Source organism: Leptinotarsa decemlineata, unplaced genomic scaffold (genome assembly GCF_025532065.1).
Source record: "Leptinotarsa decemlineata unplaced genomic scaffold, Ldec_3_MD MMD2_tig00026354_RagTag_RagTag, whole genome shotgun sequence".
Lineage (NCBI taxonomy): Eukaryota > Metazoa > Arthropoda > Insecta > Coleoptera > Chrysomelidae > Leptinotarsa > Leptinotarsa decemlineata.
Window position 1 is genome coordinate 10,015,838 of NW_027412702.1, and position 19,240 is coordinate 10,035,077.

General features: G+C 35.3%; 1 protein-coding gene across 4 annotated transcripts in view; it reads right to left on the reverse strand.

The window, feature by feature from the left end:
- Positions 1-19,240, reverse strand: part of unc-5 — a 706,638-nt gene that overhangs the window by 278,426 nt on the left and 408,972 nt on the right. Inside the window, exon 1 of one of the 4 annotated variants that reach the window (XM_074184452.1) lies at positions 12,457-12,594. The exons of the other annotated variants lie outside the window; for them this stretch is intronic. The gene's annotated coding sequence lies outside the window, so the exon portion shown is untranslated. Of the gene's footprint in view, positions 1-12,456; positions 12,595-19,240 lie in introns of those variants that run through there. 4 annotated transcript variants of the gene reach the window in all.

Sequence of the window (19,240 nt, forward strand, 5' to 3'; positions counted from 1 at the left end):
TTCCCTAAATTGAATTCTCTGACAGTAGAACATTTTTCAACCTAATTTTGAAGCGACCATCTGAAATCATATTGCAAAGGATTTCCTATATACATGTAATTTGTATGATTTGAAAAGAAGTGCAGAATTGATATTCTTCATTGAAGTTTCCTACTTTTTACAAAATTTTAAAAGAAAGCTAATAAATTACTATTAAATTTTTAGGAGACCGATTTCAGAGACCGTTTCAGAGACAGTTCAGAGATCAAGATTATTAGTTTTGATTATATTCAATGAATTATATCACGAACTAACAAAATAGAGACTACATTATGTAATAAAAAAGATGAGATTAAAATGATGGTGGTTTTGCATTCAACATATTGAAAAATGCTGATGAAATTGATAAAAAGTACTGTTATTTTGTAAAGAAGCAGACATCTGAAATTTTGTTTTCTATAATTTATTAGTATGTAAAGCCCTTTTAATGTCATGAAAATTTAAATATAGCTGAAATTTGCAGTAATCCTGCAAGGAAAAAAAAACATTAAAATATTTATTTGCTTTCTCAAGATATATCTATAATTTGGAAAATTACAAGTTACTAAAACATATAGGGTCTAATCTAAAAGCTTTTTCCACTTATATGACTAATTTTCTTCACTAGCAACAACGAGACTGAATTAAAAGAATTGACACATTATTTCATAACGAGAAGTCTTAGGAAAATATTGATTATGCTATAAAAGAATTACCCAATTTATTAAATGTGAATGTTTCAATAGATCGAAAGTAACAAGAGAAAAAAATAAAGAAAAGAGCGTGTGGCAAACGCACGATAAAAGATAAGACACCGTTAACCCTTATTTCTTACTTGAGGGTTCTTTCGTTTTCAGGCGGAAGCTAATTAACAGCAGAAAATATTTTAGTCTCCCCATTTTTAGGAAAAAACTATATATAATTAATATTTTCTGATCAATTCTGGAAGATATGCTAGGAATTAAAATTTTTTAGCTTTACGCAAACGTCAACGTGGGGTTAGTTTCCCATAGCATCGAAAACAAAGAATTTTTACCTTCTACAAATCTATTAAAACTCGCAAACGAGAAAAACTTTCTCTATTAGGAATCGACAAGTTTTTGCAAACTCTCGATATCTCCATCGGCTTCCGAATGCAAATAACCTCCATCTCCGGCTTTAATAAACGGGAATTAAAATAATTAGATTTGCAAAGTGGCCTGATTAACTTGATGAAATTAAATCCTGTAGTTTTAATAAGTTTATTATGCAGGGCAATTGTTTAAATGACGGTCATTTTGGACTGTCGCATGACGATTGTTTCATCGGTCAACGGCACAGCGAGACTGCCCAGATGGTTCTACTTAATTAAAGAACAAATAGATATTAACATTTTTTTTGTCATATTTCGTTCGTGTCAAGAAAAGTTATAGTTCAGTCAAAATGGACATGTCGAATATTCCCAAAACAATAACTGCTGCCAAATTAGTTGAGAAGTGTCTAGAAGAGTGTTGCATTTCTAATAGTTGAACGCAGTGCCTATTTGAAACTTATTCTACGACAGCGGTTTCGGTTCTACAGTTCTACTTTTCATATCAGTTTACAATAGTTTAATAGAGCTGGAAATTGGTAAAGGATTTAAATTCAGACTTATAAATAAAATATCAAAAATTTCATATCTGCTTCAATATATCTTGAAATGGTAAGTTAGGATGAAGCAAATTATCTACAAAAATAAATACTATACTTTATTTTAGGTATCGCTATTCCCACAATTTATTTCAACCATAAAGTGATATATAAAATAAAACTGTTTTACAATGGAAATTTCTTCAATCCAAAGGAAAATTAATTGCTGAACCACTAAAGAATATGTCCTGTATGTTATACATACAGTGTGTCTCACTTTTCATGGAAGTGCCCCCGTAACTTCCGTAATTATCAAAGTAGAATGATGAAATAGCAGGATTGAGGAAAGTGCTGAAAATACACTTACCGGCTAAATGGTGTTGGTCTAAGTGATATACACTGCCCGCCAGTCGCGATGGAAGAACTCATTTTACGGTAAATCAGACTAGGGGGCAAAATAGGCTGAAAATTCCGTGATCAGAACCACCAAATTACTACAGGTACACTTTTTTCCTGAAAAACTTTCAGCACTGAAAAATCCAAATTTGTCTCACTTCCGTAATTATCGAGGACTGATGGAAATTGAAAATTCACCTACCGGCTCAGTGGTATTGACGCAAGTGCTATACACCAACCGCTCGTCGCAATGAAACTGCCGACAACAAAATTTGAAATATAATTCCACACCGATCAGAAATCTCAATTTTTCAATTGAAATTGAATATAATTCTCACTTGATGCTTCGTACATTAACATGAATTCGTTCATCATAGTAAGATTTTAATTCTAAAAAGTCATTTGGGTTAACAATTGACTATTTTCCAATGTTCCGTAAGAATGGGTTTTTCTATCGCGGATGGCGGGCAGAGTATATTTATCAGATCAACACAATTTAGCCGGTAAGTGTATTTTCAGCATTTTCATCAATCCTGCGAGTTTCTTCATTCTACTTTGATAATTACGAAAGTTACAGGGGTGCTTCCATGAAAAGTGAGACACACTGTATATATATATAAATATATATGCGTATGTGTATACCATAATTCATAAATGCAAAAAATTCAGCACGTATCTTATGTAGTCACACACTCATACATAAACATGTACAATACAAACATCAAGATATTTTAGGTGATTTCCTGATGGAATAAGCCTATACAGTTCAGATCTTAGGTATATAAAACTATTGATGATTATTGTCAGAAGATCGAGGAATCATGTTAGAGTTGGTCTCATAATTATGAATTTGTACAGCAAGTTGCTGTATATAAATTATCTGTAGAAGAGATCGTTTGTAATGAGTACACATATTATATTTTGACGATAACTCTGACCGTTAACGAAGAAGAAGAAAACATGTATAGAGAAATATAACGAATATATGCAATCATAATTGATGTTTGATTTTTCATTCCGATTTTTCGTTAGGAATTTGCAGATCTCTGAAAATTATTGTAAACTTGCTTCTTTTTTCGTATACTTTGACTGGATTATCAACTATCCGACATTCTCACGTAAACAACCTTCCTTCAGTGCAAAAAAAGTGAAAATTATCGACACCCGTCGCTGATTCAAAAGGCGCTTTCTGCTCAAATCGTAACGATAATTTGCTGCAATTTTCTGTAATAAACAAAATAACCATGAGAAATGGGAGATAGGCACTCGGAAGAGTTTAATAGTGTCGAGTAAATTGGGATGCACTGAAACTGAAGAGCGTCTGAAATATGAACCCAAGACCAAGAAGTGTAGCGAAGAATTTGATGATGGGCCGGTGGTTTCAGGTCATGGGAACGACCAAGGAATTTCTCTATAACGGCGAACATTTCGAGTGATGGTGATAAATAACATTGCGAATTATCTGGAAAGTTAATGGATTGGACGTTAATTAATAGTATATCAAATAGAATAAATGATTCTGCTTTATATTTCTCTACAAATTCATAACAGATGGTTAACGAACCTCCCATAATGATATTTTGAAAATATATTCTTATTCCTTGATGGCATTATACAAACAAAATGCTGCAAGATAAAAAGAAGCGTATGTTATAGAAAAGACGTCGTCTCTGAAAACTAGGAAAATTAATAAGACACTGATTATTGATTTGATTTGAGGAGACATATGGTGTGACATGTGAAATCATACTCAAAACGACTTGTTTCGACCTGCCATAAGTCTAACCAGAGGTATTGAGTTAAACCCAACAGTATTATCTATTGTTGAATCTAACAGTATAACCTAAATGTTAATTTATTTCGATATGTCGCAATTATTTGACAAATGATGTATATTTGCTCACTCAAATAAAAACCTCAGTGATTTCAACAGATCTTTTGAGAGATGATAAATTTGAATCAAACAATTCCAGGATAGAAGGGTGTTAATTTGCTCATCACAAAAGAATTAAAGCAATTTGATTCAAAATGAACTGTTTATAAAGATGTGTATATGATGTGAAGAAGTTTATTGAAAATACAAAAAAATCCTTTTGAATACTTTCACTTGAACATTGAATCACACGAGAAAAAATGTCAAGTGACCTAAAGTCATAGTCAAGTATACCTTGAGGATGACCATGTTCATAAAGGTAAAACTTTATATCAATGCTTTCAAATATATTGAGTTGTGTAGCAACAAATTTTTGAGGTATAAACTGATTGGGTAATGATGAAAAATTGAAAATATCGCAGGTATGTCTGATTCAATCATGTAATGTGGTACATCAAAAATGCTTTTCATAGAAAGTATGGAAAATTTCAATCGAAATTCAAAATTTGGAAAATTTTTGGGTGTTTAATTTAAATAAATCTGTCAATTATTAATGCGAGTGTTCCATATGCTTGTTACTCACTGTATATATACAATTTTTCACTTTCTAACCGTCTCAGTTATCTACGCCTATGAAACAGCTACCTGAAAATGATTTATTACGCCGCTGCTAAAGACAATAGATTATGACTGAAATTTTCATAGAAGGATTAAGAATCCAACCAAGTTTTGTTGAAACTGTTGATCTATAAAATGTGATTCGGTGTTTCATAATGAATTTTGGAATTATATGTTTCACCGTAGGAATTCTAATTTGATAAGAAATGAAAAACATTATCATTTTCAAGATATTTCAAATTGTTTCACGCTTGAGATCAAGACAAACGATTCATATCGAATAAAATGCACATTATAAGTTGTCATTGTTATCGATCTTTCCTAAATTGATGCGAATACACAGAAATCGAAAACCACTTTCCTCGATGGTGTCAACGAACACAACATAACTTTCTGTATACATTTCAATTGATTAACATATTTTAATATTGTCGTTCGATACGGCGATTAATTAAATCGACGATTATTGTTTTACAGATAAAAGCCATTTATCATTCAAATTGAGCTGGTAATTCTAGGCTCGATAAAAACAACAATAATTGGCCGAGTGACCAACCGTCAAGATAGAGGAAAATAAATGAGAGTATTGATAAACAATTCGAAACTTTGACGTTATCATATCTTGTTTGCCTCGGGGATATGCAACAGGATGCTTGTGTCATCGAAAATATGTGGGAATGGCACGAATGAAAAATATTATTTTTCATATAAGAATGTTTGAAATTCCCCGTCAACAGACCTGATAATTATTATCATTCTATGAACTGATGAACTTTTATATTTGAGGCTGTTGGCACGCAGTTTCTCTGCAAGCGCTTCAGCCTGTCTTATTTTTATCAATATTAACTCTACCGTGTTCCAGCGTCAGCGTATTTTGAATACCAAATCGACCGCCATATTAAAATTTCAGAATACAGACACCTAAAGTCTGTTACATGAATTAAAGACTGAAAATAAATAATAATGAAGGCACGTTTTCGAATAAAAAACAAAAAACCAACTTCCCTTGTTATATTTTATAGCTGCCGTCTTAGGAGACCTCGATGAAGTTCCTTAGAAAAATGTTAATGTCTAGACTATGAATACTTTCCCACATTTCGTTTCCGTTTATTGCAAATATATCGATGGAGAAGATGACAGAAACTACAGGACAATTACCGACTAAAAGTAGGTAAATGTTCTGTAGAAGTGCGATTTTTTTTTCAAAAAATGGAACAAGAGAACAATACTCCTTTCGAATTCTTCAGATTTTATGTAGGAAAGTTGTGCTCCAGAAATTGGTTCAGGAATGATCTAAAAGTCAAATTTTTGAATTGTTGAAATAATTTGGGATATAAAAAGTTTTTTTCTATTTTAACTGTATAAAAACACATAACAACTGTTTCTTTATTCCTTTTTATCAGGAGATTGTTGCAGAAACATTTTCTGTGAAAGATAGAAGTAGCAGTCAAGAATTCAGAATTCATATGTCTTCAAGCTAGTCCAGCTTTGTGTTATATTAAAAAAAACTTTTAACTGATACTAAAATAGTATTGAGATATTTATATCACAAATTAATTATCAAATGAATGAAAACAAGAGAAGAGTATTCACTAATGCAAGAAGTCATGATTGTTGGCTGTAGAAAGATTAAATCTATAACATGAATTCAAAGAATTGGAGTTATCAACGCCACAGATAATATCGATGAAATTTTCGAAAAAGCAGCAATAGTGAAGTGTTAAAGCTTTGGGTTTCATATGTTCAATCTATATCTTATTCCTAAACCCACTTCCTCTACAACTTCCTATCTTTGAATTATTTTTTTTCAAGGACAAAACACAAGCGCTACAGAAACATCCTTAAAGAACTGTGAAAGCAGTGCCTGTGCGTGTGTGTGAGATATATTCGAAATTTTCCATTTGTTTGAAAGACCTATCGATGACATTGTGTTTGAAATATAAAATCGTTCAAGTGTCCGCCACGGCTTCTCTGGCGCATAAATCAAGCTGAATTTGACCGATGGCATGGGTTATGTTAGCTTTGGGGACCGCTTTGTTTTGTGGCTTATTGAGAACTTAAGAAACATCCTCAAGAAAAAGTCTATTGGGGTCAAATCGCACAATTTCGGTGGCCAGTTCACTTCACCTCCACGTGGGATGACCATGCCCTCAAATCGCTCGTGCAGAATATCTAATGTGGCATGAGCTGTAAGGCACGTAGCGCCGTCCTGTTGAAACCACAGGTGGATGGTGTCCAGATCATTCAATTCCAAATGAAGTTGGTAATCATCGACCTATAGATCTCGCCGTTGACAGTGATGGCTTGGCCAAAGTCGTTCTCAAAGAAATATGGACCCAAAACGCCGCGGCCCAATATCACACTAAACAGTTAATTTTGGGATGCATTGGACGCTCTTGGATCTCATGTGGATTGGTATCATCCCAAATTCGACAATTTTGTTTGTTCACGTATTCATTCATTCTGAAATGGGCCTCATCGCTGATGACGATTTTTTGATAAAAAATAAGGTCAGTTGCCAACTGCTTCAGAACCCATTCAGCGAATAAACTTCGTTGTCTATGGTCATTTACCTTGAGTTCTTGGGTCAGTTTGTTGTACAGGTACAAGCTCAAGTCACGACCCAAAATTCGCCAAGTTATGGTCTACGAAACGCTAAGTTCTTATGAGTGACGCGAAATCGACTGCCTTGGATTCTCCTACACAGTCTCACAGACAGCGACGATGTTTTCGTCAGATCTTGCGTTTCGTCGACGTAGGGGTGTTGGTCGATCGTTTACTGAACCAGTGGACTCAAATGTATCCACCACATTGTGAATAGTCTTCTCAGAAGGATTATGGCGACCGTGAAATGGGCGGAGCGTGCGTTACGTTGCCCAAACAGAACACCCATTTTGATAATACAAATTTAGTTTTTGCACATCCATAGTGATTTGGCAGTACAGACTGAATAAATGAGAACTAATTTGACAGATGTAGCTTTAACAAGATGGCGGTTATCAACTGTCAAAGTTCAGAAGTTCCTGTTGGATGACCCTATATATAGTCTTTCTTCATTTTACTGGTTCGATATAATTTTTGAAATTGGTTAGAAAAATATCTTGACTTAATGCATAATGTTACCAATTTGTGAAAGAATAGTCGGCAGGTAGCGTCAAATGTCTCTTTACTATAAATGTTCGAAGTAGAACACTCCAAAAAAACGTTCTTCCCCAAGATTTGGAGTCCTTTTGAAATTAGATAATTGAAGGTTTAGTGAATTTCAGTATTGTTAAATTTATCAAAGGGTTTTCAACTGGTATAACTTGCAAAATTTCCATTCAGCTTACCAATGTTCAGTAGAAATCGTTGCTGCAAAATATAGCATTTCGAAATCTATGTTGAAAATATTCTCATAGTCTCCACCTGATGGAAAATTTCGAAATGAATATTTAGCTTGCAACTTCTACGGTGTACAACTTTCTTACAAAAAACTGTAATGATATAATGGAATTGTGAAAATGCGCCGTTTTCGTCTCAATCATTTCAATTAGATAGTTTCCTTAAATCCCTTAAATGTTGTCAGAGGTGGGATGAATCATTTATCATACGTATGAGCAAAAAACAAAGTATTAACTGATGCATATCTCCTTCCATGCCCATTTTGCTGAATTCTCCAGCCAGCGACTCATGAAAATTCCCAGTCCATTTCGCAACAGTAATCACCATTTCCACAACCCAATTTTTTTCCAGAACCCAAGCTAACCGCTTAATGAATAATCCCCGTATACTGACGACGTATCTGTGTACCGCAAAACTTCCTTATCGGGGAGTTGGTGCCAACTTAGCGAAGGGGCTGTACTCGGCTGGAGCGCTCCGAATCAAGTTTACTCTTGCATAAACCATTTAACATACATCTATGACAAAGTTAGCAAATGTAAACGGCATCAACGACATCGTGTGGCAGTCATCCCTGATATTCCAGCCCTATCCCTATGCAGATATCGCTGCAAAGCCACAGCGGAATTTGGAGGCTTTGAGCGGAAACTAATGCCGATGTGGAAAGGGGTGATGGCCGTAGAAAAATCAGAAATTTCGTTTCCAGTACCAAACAATGTTCATATCGACGCATCAGTAACTGTTCAGTAAGGAGCTGGATATTACTGAGATTAATTTTCAAAATCAGCTGTGAAGGCTGTGACAAAAAGTATGTTGATCAGACGAAACGGGAAGCATAACTAATTTCTACATTCGGAAAGTCAATATATTTTGGAGAACGGTCATGAAATAACAAATGATTACTGCCTGAAGCTGAGCGGTTAATTGACACTATACTTCTGGATGCTTTGAAAGCCTGGAATTATCAATGTGTGGCATAACAGCTACAAAAAACCATCGAAAAGTTTTATTTCACTTTTTTGCAACCATTTCCTTCAAATTTATAGGCACTAACTACATTTATGTATAGCTGAAAGCAAAATTGCGTAGTTGAACAACTGTGATTCACGTAACATTATACCGAAAACGTTTAAGAATTTCCAAAACACTTCAAACAAAACCGTTATTACTGTAGAGAAACAGGAGATATCATTCAGAATATTTGTTGAATTAAAAAATTAGTTAACTTTTGAATGTGATTCATGTGAATCATTACCACACTTCCTTTGTGAGGCCAAAACTTTGACGCTGTGCTTGAAAAAATTACCCTTGTTTCACAAAAATGGCATTACAAAATCGTAATAATTCAATTGAGTTCGCAGTATTGTGAGATTGAATCACCAGAAGTCATCATTACAGGATTCTCTTTCTTCTCGCTGTATACAGAGCATTACAAAATTTTAAGTTCAAAGTTGATGAAAGGTAACTCTCCATATGTTGACTTCTCATAATTTCTTAACAGCATCACTAGATATGTGCTTCATCAAATTCAAAAAAATAGAAAGCATAGTAAAGAGAAATCTATGACATATTAAACAAAGTACCTCTTAACCTCAAAAGGTTAAAAATATGCTCAAAATTCATTTCTGATTATGAAAATCCTAGAAATCTCTTTCGTATTTAGTAACTTTCACCACTATTTTTTATTAGTTTTTAGTGTGGACAACCATTTTTCACTTAGAGTGAACACTTTTTTGATGGGAATTTATTGGTTACTTCAGATTCGATCAATTAAAGAAAAAATTACAAATGCAGTACTTGAATTCAGTGAAAATGTATTGCAATAGAAGCGCATTCGTTCCCGCGGCTGGCGCCCCAGTTGGAATAGATAAAAATCCTTTCTTTTTGCTCATCTGTAATCGAACCTATAGACAAGGTTCCATCCTCAGAAAATACAGCGGTACGGAGAAACAGTGATGAAAATGTAATTTTCATATGTGAACACGCCCGTTTTACCCTCACAGGGGGCCAGTTGGAATATTTGGAAATCCTTCCTTAGTGCGCATCTAAGACCTAAGAAGCACCTAAATACCAAATTTTAGCTTCCTAGGACTTACCAGTACGGATAAATAGAGATGAATGACTGAGTGATAAGTGAGTGACTTTCGAATTTTGTAAGTATAGATTCCGGTTCTATAGATATTGGCTTTGACAAATATTAATTGAACTTTCCTTGTTATTTTAATAATATAGACCAACTATTATACAAATTCAAGTTGAAATTTTTATTCATTGACAGAAAAAACCTTTACTTGTTCTGAGTAAATAACTCTACTACTCTACTCTAGAACTAATATTATTTCAAAACAGTTCACTTTATAATTTCAAAAATGTATGAAGCAACACACCGACCCAACCTTTTTTTATTTCCAATATTCTCGCTCAGAGAAAATCTGTGCCAGGAGTAATAAGAATCATTTGAATTGTAAAACGTTTCGCGAGGGAAAATAGAAGTGTAGCAAACGTTTTCCACCGAGTGAAAATCAAATTTGTTACGGAAAATTCCGGAATCTCGCTTTTCGTTTGTTGGTTTTCGGTATCCAGAAAGAGCATTTAATCCAATCGAAATAAACGATAAAAGTAGTAAACTTACTATAATTCGCAATGAGCTGAAACTTGGTACAGATCTTAAAAGTCCCCATCGTGTCAAAAGTGCAAAAGTGAAAAATATAGTGTTTCCATTTTTCTTATTGACGGTGTGGGTTATCGTAAAAATACGTCAAGTAAAAATTGTAGATCATGCAACTGTATACAAAAATCACTTCTGTACATCTCTTCTACGAATCAGTATTCCTCAGATATCGCCATTTGAAACATCGAAAATACTAATAAGCAATCTTTCGATGCCACTTACGGTCTTTTTTTTTATTGAGAACATAGTCGCATCCACCTGAAAGGTGATTAGCAACGGATCAGTACAATACTATCAAATAATAAATACTAAAACAGTGAATGTGTACACATATTTGAATTTTGTTCAGGAGAATGGGTTGCTATTAAGATTTGTAATATATAGCTAGACGATGGAAAAATCCATCTATATTCCACTGGATGAGAGAAGTGAATTTTAGGAAAAGAAAGAAGTGTGGCAGTCAACAAAATATTACTGATATATCGTTTCCAAGATGAGCAAAAATCTTCTTTTTCATAATAGTAATTCTTCTCTTCATTGCTTTGCCCTTTAATTGAGGGTGAATTTTCGTAAGCATGTGTATGACTCCCGGGAGATCAGTAGTGAAATCGTTTACCACAGCGATAGGATCTGCTGAATTATTAATGTTACTTAAAAAGAGACTGAGTTGTTCATAGTTGAGAGCAAAAGGAGGGGAGTGAGTTTCTATAAACTCTTTCGCGGGTTCGAGGGAATGTGGGTTATCAGTTGTTAAAATGGGAGATGCGTTATTAGATTTGGACTTCTTCTTTTTCTTCAAATTCAACGTAGGCGTCACAAATTTGGCGGCATTTCCACTGCCTGGTTCTACTTCTGGCGAAAGGATTTCCGCAATGCTGCGCTTCGATTTGTTAGTGGTTTCCAGGACGGTGTTTTCAGCTGCGGGTTCCATGGAATTAGCAGAGGCCGTTTCTGATAACAAAAGTGGTGACGGTTCGTCATTTGGAGATGATGTATCCTGAGAGGTGCTGGCTTGAGTGGTTTTGGCTTGAGTTATTGTGGTTTGGGTAATTGTAGCTTGAGTGACTGTGATTTGGGTATTTTTCATTGCGTCCGGGCATTGAGAGGCAATATGACCAGATTTTTTGCAGTTATAGCAAGCGATACTATCTTGTGACAAAAAAATCTGTAACTGGTTTCTTCAAAATCAACAGTGAACGATTCTGGTAGCGAAAATGACTGTGGGTTAATGTATACCTGCCTTCTAAAACTCAAGAAATGGCTGTATTCGGGAAGAGTGGAGCTAATTCTGAGAAAGGTAACTGGTGAGACAGGATTTATACCCAATTTCGTTAATTCTGTCAGAGGGAGTGCGTGTATTGTTGGACACACATTTGAAAGTACAAATATCTCAGCGAGCGTTATAAGCCTACGTGCTTTAATTATTTCATTTTGCACTATTATCTCTCCGAAATTATTCATGAAATCTTCGACAACTTGCTTGCTCGATAAGTAGAAGCATATTCGATTATATCAGACAATCGAGATGCGAAAATAATGTTTTTCGGATGAATTGAACTTCCCAGTGGTATAATGTAATCTTGAAGACGTTTGTTCTCTGAAGCGCTGAAGACGATGACTTGATCTTTAGATGGAAATTGGGGTTTAGTGACCACTGAGGAGTAACTTTGGGCATTATTTATGGTGTGTGTGTCGGTGGCCATATCCAATCAAATCTCTTGCGACCCGCGCAGCGCCCAGGAAAAAAGATCCGGTCCTGACACACCGCCAATATCGGTATTCAGGTTTTTATCAGCCAGCGAAACTTGGCTGATAGCACTGTTATTTGAAATTTATTTTAAGATATGCGACTAATAACAATAAGATCGCCTTGATATGTGATTTGTTCACTTACAGCATAGGGTTATTGACCTTGCTTCGAATCACTCACGAGAAAAAAAAGATAAAACAATTGGTATTTTCCACACTAAATGGGCGAAATAGTTGCAGACCGAAATAAACACTACTTTCATATGTTTAATCAGGGACGAACTCTAACTTACGTTATTGATCGTTCAATTTATGAGTAAAAATGAAAGGAAACTTACATTATGAATGTATTACCTAATCCTGAATTCTTTAACCTCTGTAACATATACCTAACCATGAAATAGCAATAGAGCAAGGTGATGTTGATTTTATTTATTTATTATTTATTTTCAGACAGTATGAATACAGCCTAAGAGTGAATCATAAGGGTTCTAAAATATTCATGTGAATACAGTGATATTGTATATAGCTACCATACATAGGCGAATGGAAGGAAGAAAAAAGGTATCCTGAACTTGAAAAGTATGTTATTAGAACATGATGAACCTATTTGAGAGGGAGAACAAAGTTGATATCTGACAATAATAGGAATTTGTTTGTTGTTTTGATCATTGTAATGATGAGTGAACATTGATTTGTTGATACATACCTATGGTACTCAAAAGAAGTGAATAATTTTTGTAGGAATTCTCTCTTTAAGTAAAAATTTGAGATTGGGGCAGTTAAAATACTTTCTACATATTTTGTAAAACATCAACACTTACTTGCCTATCTTCTGTTTTCTAGACTATTTCAAATTAATTTCGTTGTGCTACAGATCTTTGTAACGTTACTAACCAATTGATGGGATTATTTACTTTTTGGAGTGCAAACAAAAAAATATTCGAAAATAAACGAAAATCCAAATGTCGAAATTATCATTTGTATTTTTAGTGGATACAATATTAGAACAGCAAAAGCAGTGAAGCAACGGTATTCAAATTATTCGGAATTCAATTGAGTCCGCTGTATTGTAAGAGTGCTACTAGCTGGTCTTTCATCAAAATCTTCTTCTGTTCATCAACTCTTATATATGGTGTTCTGATAATATTGTAGATCCAATTCGAATTTTACTTCCATCTACTCCAGAAAAACTTTTTAAAGCCATTTTTTTGCAATTGCCAAAAGGGTTGAAGCTGAAACTGGATTATTTCATTTATTAGTATGTACTAAATTCGAAGGCTAGTCATGTTCCAATATTGAGTCAAATCCATCGAGAAGAAGATTATTGAATTATATTCGAGTTTACCTGAAACAATGATTTCATTTCACTTTCATCATCATGAATAATCATAATACCAAAGTCAGGTCAGACAATTCCGCTTTCTGCTTCGATAAGTTTGTTGGGGGTTAAAATTGACACCAATATGTCTTGGCACAATCATGTTACTGAAATTGCAAAGGCTGCTTATCAAAAACTTGGAACACTGTTCCGAACCAGGAAACTGTACACACCTCAGCAACTTTTGATGCTTCATAAAGCTCAGATCAGACCTTCTTTGGAGTATTGTTATCATGTATGGAGCTCTGTGCCCAAACATAACCTGAAGCTGCTGGATTCCGTCCAGAAAAGAGTCATCCGCCTGATTTGAGACGCGAACATCATTTGCAACCTTGATAGTCTGGAACATCAAAGAAATATTGGAGATTTGTCTCTCTTCTACTGATACTTTCACAGAAAGTGTTTAGATGACTTGAACATTTGATTCCACCATGACCGGTACATACCAGAAATACGCGACGTTTTGAGGTTCAACTCAGTTCACCTCAATCTTCACTGTTTGAGAACAGCGTTTATGTGATATGAACTTTCTGAGAACGTTTTTCCAAATGGATTTAATCTTCAGCAATTTGAATCCCTACTTTCGCAGAAGTACCGCTCTAAAACCGCCTTAAAGATTTTCCTGTAGTGCTTGAAAAAAACTCACAGGTAGTGAGGAAATGTGTGCATATTATGAAAAAAATTTCTAAAATGGTGATATCGCAGGAAAGGTAGTTTATAGGAAAAATCATGGTGATAATTTTTGTAGACAGTTGCAGGATTTACAATTTTTATCTAATCTATTTTTACTATATACGATAATACCCACAGTTAACGAGTAAAATGCGAAACACTGTTATTTTTCACTTTCAATAATTTTTTTTCCAAACATGGGTGAAGTGTGTACTTTTTAATGGTGATTTTGAGGTCCGAACCAATTTTAAATCCTATGCGAATTATTGTTTCTATTTTGACGGGACTAATTTTTGGTAGCAGACAGTGGTTTTGTCGAGTGTACCCATCTCCATGGCACCGCTTGATAACAAGATGATGAATAGCGCGACACAGGGGCCACATCAGCGTTACTGATCATACATCGGATTTACAGAATTGAAATTGACTTGCTGGCTTGTAGCCTTGTCGGCATTATGACAACTGTCATGAATTATTCGGGAATGCTGCTCGAATATTCGCATTGTCATGTTTAGACCGTGTGTGGTAGAACTGTTCGATTTTTCATTTTGTAACGTGGTTTCTGGTCATGTTGGTTTTCTTTACTTGACTCACTCAGTTGAAGAAGTTATATCCAGGTTTGGACAAGCAGAAAGGCATGTCTATATTCTCGATTCTGTATTCAAATGAATGCAAAGATCCAATATACAAACAATTATCAAATCTATTTGAAAGTAATGCTGTTGTTCTCCGAAAAGGAACCGTTTGAGTAGCATTTGACGAATTTCAAATCGACGATTGACTTAACGTAGATTCGGAATAACGGCCCAGAACGCCGACCAACAACCAAGATGCAAATGGTGTAGTGCAATTACTTGGACCCCTTCATATGTAAAATATTTAGACGAAAACATCTTATCTACGGCACTCTCGATTCTTCATGAAATAAAGAAATTCAACGTACTTTGGCACAGAGGTACTAAGCACACACCGATGCTTACATTTGGAAACGATTCTTGTTCAATCCATCTAATAGTTGAGTCAATCTCATTTCACTCGTCGAGATATTTTGATAAGACAAGAAGTGAAACTCTAGAAACACCAGGGTTTCTATGCATTTTCCAACAAGAAATTCCCGGTTCTGCTTTTCCTCACCAATCGTCAACCCTGAAATTTGTCGGCTGAGTCAGAGACCACTTGATGACCCTTTCGTCCAGCTCAGTACGCCGAAGACGACCCGCGGCGAAACTCCAACGTATTGCGTTCGGTAGTAGGTAACGCTAGTTGCACACACACCGATTTTGGACGGCCGACTTTGTACCGGTCGTCCAAATTCCAATAGTGAACCACATATGGGAACGGGACCTCGCACACATGCCTATCGGTGATCGTCGCCGGTAACATACCGGTGAGCAGCCGTCCACTGCCACTGTATCGCCGGCAGTACCGGGAAGTAGTGGCGTACATGACTAAATACACTCTTGCATACTCACCGGTTTTTAACCGAGCATTCCAGTCTCTAATGCTCGGTGAAATTGTAGTTACTACGCATTAACTTCGTTTTGGTAGTGCGTGCTAATTACGACAACTGTTTGTTTGACCGATAAGAATCCGGTGAGTGTGCAAGTACCCGCTACCAATAAAATATCGGCCGATTTTATACTGACCGTCCAAAATCGGTGTGTGTGCAACTAGCGTTACGCTAGTTGCACACACACACGCAGTTGCTATTGGTAGCGGGTGCTTGCACACTCACCGGATTCTTATCGGTCAAACAATCAGTTGCTTTGTTGTCGTAATTAGCACGCACTACTAAAACGAAGTTAATGCGTAGTAGTAACTACAATTTCACCGAGCATTCGAGACTGGAATGGTCGGTAAAAAACCGGTGAGTATGCAAGAGTGTATTTAGTCATGTACGCCACTACTTCCCGGTACTGCCGGCGATACAGTGGCAGTGGACGGCTGCTCACCGGTATGTTACCGGCGACGATCACCGATAGGCATGTGTGCGAGGTCCCTTTCCCACATGTGGTTCACTATTGGAATTTGGACGACCGGTACAAAGTCGGCCGTCCAAAATCGGTGTGTGTGCAACTAGCGTAACGGTTGGTCTTTCTTATTCCAAGCTCAACACGCGCAAAACACAAGATTGGTTGCCTCTGTCGAGTGATATCGGGTTTCTGCTTGTCCTGAAATGACTATTCTTTCAGTAAAATTATACTAGGGACGAGTATCAAGTCCTATCTGTAACCAGCAACTGAAGTAGTAGTTCGATACGATCTGACGTCTAGGAACGGAGATAAGCCTATACGCTGGTCAACACTATTCAGGAATGCAGTTGAATGCTGCATTACAAAAATCGCAACTGTTATTCCTTGTCTTTCTGTGGACCTTGTTGATAGGGAGGTTCTCTAGTTACTATTTATCATTCACCTCTTCATACCTCTGATTTCTAATTCGAATATTCAATATGTTTACAGTACTTTTGGATAATTATTGTGTTAACAAATATGTGAAAAATTGTATGCAGATGTTTTCACATGAAATACAAAATATCTCAAGTGGTTCTTCTCCAATCTGAAAAATGAATATACACGATTTAAAATCAACAAGTTACTTTAAACACAATTTGGATACATTATTTGCTATTCTACGATTAACTATTCAGGGTCTGCAGGTTTTTGGGTCTCATGTTTCGTCTGTAACTGCGGTAGACCTTATCAAAGGGGATGTCGTGATGGTTGAAGTGATATTGTGCAATTATGAACAATAACTTTCTTCGAAATGCATTATTTTCTACTCAAGTGGTATTGTTTCGTAATGCAGAACATCCTAATGAAACCCATCTCAAAATTCAGTTGTAGTAAAACGAAGTGCCATAAGCACATCCAGTTCGGCAATACATATATCAAATATTTTCTAGAAAGTCAATCAAGTATTACATTACACCAAAGGAAATAGGGGAGTCTTTTGTTTTGCGTAGGCATATAGGGGGAAGAGTTTTTGCTGACAGAGAGGGGGGTTAAAATGACTAAAATTTTGCTTATGCTATACCTTAATGACCTATAATCGATGAATTGACAGACGGAGGCTGAATAAAATAATTATATTTATATTATCTAAAAAATTAAGTTAAAAAAAAATTTATCAATATAGTTTATTGTATGATTCTCACTATAAAGGGTTTTACAAAAACCGCGATACGTTTTTCGCTATACAATAGCTTTCTATTAGCTTCGCTCTAGATTATTGCATGATTTTCACTATAAAGGGTGTCACAAAAACCGCCACACGTGTTTCGAAGCTATAGGAAGCTATTGTATAGCGAAACACTTGTCGCGATTTTTGTAAAACGCTTTATAGTGAAAGTCATACAATACATTATATTAATTAGTTTTTTAATATGGATTTTCATCAAGTATCGGCCAGTTCTATTCAATTATCAAATTAAGTTCATTTTACTTGACCAAGAAATAGCGAGGTATTATAAGAAAGAATTTGGCAAAGTTATTTCTCAATCACCACTGAATAAATACAAGAAGCCCTTCATTACATTGTCTCACCCTCGATGAAAATAAAAATTCTTTGATTCAGGTTATTTACTTGAAAAAAATATATATAAATTTTGTTGCTACCTCAATTTCTCAATTCAATACATTCTAGTAAATATCTGTGACTTTATCAACAGATTAAAAAAAAGTTTTACGAGGGTTACATAAGGGGTAACACTTGTGTAGTTTGGAATGTTAGTGTTACTACACAAGCAAATTTTTGAAATTCCCCAGAATCCTACTGTTTATAATTCATAATAAAAAAAAAGTTTTTTTATGTCTCTTATAAATCGTTATTGTGACATGTGGCTTGGAATGAATGCTGAAAATCCAATAATCATCATCGTCCTCATTGTCATTGACCTTTGGTAGGCCAATGCTACTGAAACAGTAGAATAACACTTACAAACAGGTGTGTCTATGATGATAATAATCATTACTCATATTAGACGTTCGGTTTAAATGGAAATGTTGTGGCTTGAGGATACATAAACACGGAGCTATAAATATTATCGAGTTATATTTTATTAAAGTAATTTGTATTTTCGTAATGTAGATGCTCGATATGTTCTGTGATAACTAGCCGAAGATGATTTATAGTATCGAGCTGATGATTTTTTCCGGTTTATATTAATGGAATCGCTGGAGCCTGGAATACGAATTGAATACTGCACAAACGATAGATAACAACTACTTTCAGCTTCTCAGGGTTTTCACAAGTTTCATCTCCAATCTGTCGCCAAGTTTCTTGTTTACCAAAATATTGCCGGGAAACGCTGAAACCGAAAAAGAAAACGATTTCCAGAGAAATGGAACCGTAACAAACCTGAATATTTTATACTCTCCTTTATATTGACCCAGCTTGAATACTTAGACGGAAGTTTGGAAGTTTTGTATATTAAATTAAGGAAAGGGTACATGAAGGAACGGATGAAAGTGGCTTTGAATTTTTAAACCCATCGTTACGTTTTACATTTTGCATACGTTGATTGTTACAAAAGACATTGAGGGAGTTTACGATGACGTACATCATCGTTGATGTTCTGGTGTAGCAGTTCTTGGGAGTAATATCGAGATTACGTAAACTTTTTATAGTTTTCTGTCCAGCACCTACAATATCAAACTGTTGGAATTAAAAGTGATGGTGTAATGAATCATGTTGAAATGTCAACTCATACTCATTGTACCAGTTACCAAGTTCAAATATATTGGTCAATGCGGGATCAATGGTGTCTTGAAGTACATAATTGCAAGTGGAAAGATAGCAAAAACTTTGTATTTGCAATACAAGAATTCATTTCCAAATCGTACATTGGAAAACAATACTACTAAGTAGGAAATGA